Raw genomic sequence first — 4,339 nt, forward strand, 5'->3', positions numbered from 1 at the left:
ACAGATGCTGCTTGACCCACTGATTTCCTCCAGCAGTTTGGTTTTTTATACTGTTCCATAATAGCTGTCGAGATTCAAGTGGGAAACACATTCAGCTACCTTATATACAACTGACTTAGCCGTTTGTTTTGCACCTGTGTTGCTTGATTTACAGTAAACACATTGACAACATTCCAAATGCTGCATGCAGGATCATAACAGGCTGCTCAAACCCCACCCATTTTAAGCCTGTACACATCCTCTGGCAGAGGACCGTAATACCTGGAGGAAAGTAGCAGTTGACAAAGATCAGCTTGTTTTGGAGTCAGTGACAATGCTCTGCTGGAATCAGTCGGAACTACCTTTGGCAAACAAATGTGAGAGAAAGTAGACAACAAAGTTGTTGAATGAAGTCAAGAGGAATTAATCCCCAACTTGAGGTGAACATCTACCTTCAATTACAAATTGGAGCCTGGAATTCAGTGAATGTAACTCTCTTCTGAGATTATGGGGCTGATGTGTAACCCTGTACTCTTTATATCAGGAGAAGAAAAGCATGGATCATTTCCCATGGTGGCTTACAGGAACACAACACAGGATTTGTCATCAGCAACAGCAGAAGCAGTGGCCTGTGCAGGAGCTGATGATGTAGAAAAGTTGGAGTGGAGAAGGAGGAAAATGTTCCCAATTATCTACCATAAATTTATTTTGTGTTAAATGAAGAACATTCCCTGAACCAAAGGAAAAGAAGTATCCATCTTATCTCCAAGATAACAGATTTGCCCAGAGATAGCTCATGGAGCTGAATAATATTTTACACTGACAAGAAGATGAGGCACAATACTGAAGTCAATAGCGCCTGTTAATTAGTTGCTATAGGAGCCATTTAGGGCCCAAACAGTTTATGACAAACTCTTGCCATGAACTGAGTTGGATGTCATTTTGGTGAAGGCATTAGCACACACATAGCCAATGTTTGCCAGGCCTGTCCAATGCAGGAAAAATGCAACATCAAACAGCATGATTTTGTGTTAGCACTGCCATTTTGGAACTCAACTCTCCAACTAATTACTTCTCTTAACCATACCCTGCTTACATATGCTAAGCAATTAAAAAGGCAGCCCACCGCTGCCTTTTAAAGAATGACTATTTAAAGATTTGTTGATTTTTTGTTCTTGATGTAATTCTGCAAGTGTCTGTTGTTTTTCATTGTTGTTTCAACTTAGAAAACTCAACAGGGAGTAGAGGTCAGAGCTGAAGGGCTCTTGGCTGACTTTAAGACTTCTGCATGTGAGTTGCTCCCAGATACCTGTGGATTAATAGACATCCCCTTTAGTGAATATCGTGGCTGGGAAAATAATCAGAGGCACAGTGAGCAGGCCAAACTGCTAGAAAAGGAAAGATGAAGACCACGGTTTCAATAGGAGGACATATCCACCCATGGCATTGATGGAACAATTTCCTCCCTGAATATCTGTGCTTAAGTAAGGATATCCCCACTGTAATCTAAATTTGCCATCTGTTCCCACTGTAAGGGCAAGAACTCTGTTGCCAGAGGCTGTGAAGATCATCATGGCCATGATCTTCAATAGTTCCTTCAGGATGGAGGTGAAGGTATCTACAATATCTTACAGTTTGCTACCATGTTGTCACTGGCACCCTCTAGTCAAAGAGAACTGACTACATATCAATCAACCTTGTCAGAGACCAGCAGGCGGTGAGCATACATAGCTCTTCTTGGACTACTATGTTCCTCCCATTGCAGGATACTATTGGTTGCAGGCACGTTACTTTCTGGGCTACATGTCACCTCTGCCTTCCAACCAATCCAGATGGATTCCACTTCCTCACTGTCCAAACAGCAAATGCTGTGGTGCCCAGTATCCTGGCAATGCTCATGATGCATTCACTCTGGAGTGGTCCACCAGGCTATTTGCATTTCAGCCAACATAGGAAACCAAAAAATCAAGCAACAAGATCTATCCATTGATGACAGTCTGTGGCTTCATTGTGTAATAGGCACACATGTGGGCAGCATGCTTCAAAGTCAAAGCTGAGTTTGTTGTCATGTATGTATGGGTGCAATGAAAAACTTACTTGCAGCAGCATCACAGGCACATAGCACCATATAAGAAGCATTAACAAGAAGAACAAATGAAACATAAATTATGCACAATTTTTACCAGAAAACACAATTTGAACAAAAAAACAAAGTCCATTTTAGTGCAATGTGGTCAAAGTGGTCACAGCGTTGCTAACCTCTAGTGATTAGCTTTCATTAAAAGCTTCACAAACACTGATGAAGCATACCTATGGCATGTTGAAACGTTCATTATCTGCATGAACTACTCTGGTGGAGTTCTGTAGTGTTCATTATGAGATTGGCCTTCAAAGATTGAAAATTGATGCATCCTGAGTATTTTAAATTAGGTTAAGTTGGAGTTAAGCAAACATTTTAACATCATTGTGACTGCAATCTAGAGGGGATTATAAAATTTGCAAAGATTCTGCTGAGAGTTGAAGAATTATGTTCATCAGAAAAAATGTTAAAGAGCAAGATAAGACATAAAATTTTCAACACTCTAAAAAGTAAAGACTTGAAGGCCATGGTAAGGGTAAAAGCAAGGCAGTTTTATACTTACATTGAGGTTAGTGTGAATGTGTGCGAGAAGGAGAGAGTGCGTGTGAGAGTATATGTGTGAGTGTGTGTGAGTGAGAGAGTGTGAATGGGCATGTGAATGTGAGAGTGTTTGTGTGAAGTGAGTGTGAGTGTGTGAGAGAGTGAGTATGTATGTATGCAAGTGTGAGGGAGTGTGAGAGGGAATATGTGGGAAAGAGTGCAAGGGCCAGTATGTGTGCAAGAGAGTGTGTGAGTGTGTGTTGATAGGGCTTCAGGAGTTATATAATTATGTAAATATGGCAGGCATTAATTCAAATGAGAACCAGTCTTCGGTTCTTCATTGCAAGCAGTAATCAGTTTGAAAATAGAAGGGCAGCTTTGTAAATAAACAGTGCTGCCTAGAGTTCAGGCTACTGACCCACGGCAGGGGGCTGGCTGCTCAGGAGATAATGGCTTGCAATGTGATGTGACCATGAGATGTTCTTGTATGCATCAGCCAAATGTAAGACAATGGTGGTATGTGAATTGTCCTGCATCAAACCAGGCAACACTGGCTGAGTTATTTTGCACTATTGTGACCAGGTTCAAGGAAACTTCCAGACCAGATTGATTTTGTCACTTGGCACACCAAACATGGTCACAAGGATATTTGCTCTATCAATAATTGTGATATCTATGTACTCACAACCCTCACAACCATAATTTTGGGTGTCAGGGATATCTGTCCTCAGAAGCTTTTAGACCATCCATGTGAATTATTTTGTCCCAGCAAAGGTAATTGAACATTCAGAGGTGTCATTTACAATGTGATCCCATCAGAAATATGTAATTCAATGGAACCATTTGTCAGACTCAAAATATCAAAGTAAACATTGTAGCTATTGAAATTGTATTGAATCACCTTTTACCTTTGTTCTTAAGAGTATAAAAACGATATACCTTGAGCTCAGAGAGACTCTGCTGAGATGGTCTCCAAGAGAATGTCTGCTTGTTGAGATGAAGTTGTGATGTGTTGTATGAAAGGAGAGAAGGTTAGCACTCCCCTTGATAAAGATGGAAGGGGCTCTAGTGGCCTTACAAGACACAAATGGTTAAGGCATTGCCATCTACTTAGTGGCATCTAACCATGTTTTTTGCCTGAGACTTGTTGATCTTCCAGCACACCGAGATGTCCGTATGGGAATGCTGCCAGCTGCTATGGTCCAGGCTGCAGGAGTACGTGCTGAGGGATGCACTGAAGCTCGGTGCAGCCAGTGCAAAGGTTCTGTGGGAAGGCCCACAGACTAGGGTCCTTCTGCTACCGTACATGGAGGGGCTGAGTCTGGTTTGGAAGCCCCTCAAACAACGAAAGGGTGCATCACCCCAGGGGGCCACATGAGTGGCAATGGTGCTATGGTTGAAACAAATGTTAATACTACTGGATATTTTGACCAAATGACACTAAGAATGTAAAGAGTTTTGCAATGTGTTTTTCTCTTTGTATATATATTGTATTATGGATAAAGTTTATTTTTGAAATAATAAAAAGCTACTAGTGATGAATAAAGATCTTTCTATCAACCAACTTCAATATTCAATATCTCTTCAATGAGTGAGTGTGTATGTAAGTGTGTGTGTGTGTGTGAGAGAGAGAGAGAGAGAGAGAGAGATTCTATGTCTCACCTACACACTATGGGCAACTTACAGTGGCCAATTAACCGACCAACGCAAATATCCCTGGGATGAGTGAAGAAACTAGGA

General features: G+C 41.3%; 1 non-coding gene across 1 annotated transcript; it reads left to right on the forward strand.

Annotated features, from left to right (window-relative positions):
• The first annotated feature begins 3,608 nt into the window (after positions 1-3,608).
• LOC127577045 (U6atac minor spliceosomal RNA) lies at positions 3,609-3,735 on the forward strand. Its single transcript, XR_007957314.1, has one exon. It is a non-coding gene; the product is annotated as a U6atac minor spliceosomal RNA (small nuclear RNA).
• The last annotated feature ends 604 nt before the right edge of the window (positions 3,736-4,339 follow it).

Source organism: Pristis pectinata, chromosome 12 (genome assembly GCF_009764475.1).
Source record: "Pristis pectinata isolate sPriPec2 chromosome 12, sPriPec2.1.pri, whole genome shotgun sequence".
NCBI classification, from domain to species: domain Eukaryota; kingdom Metazoa; phylum Chordata; class Chondrichthyes; order Rhinopristiformes; family Pristidae; genus Pristis; species Pristis pectinata.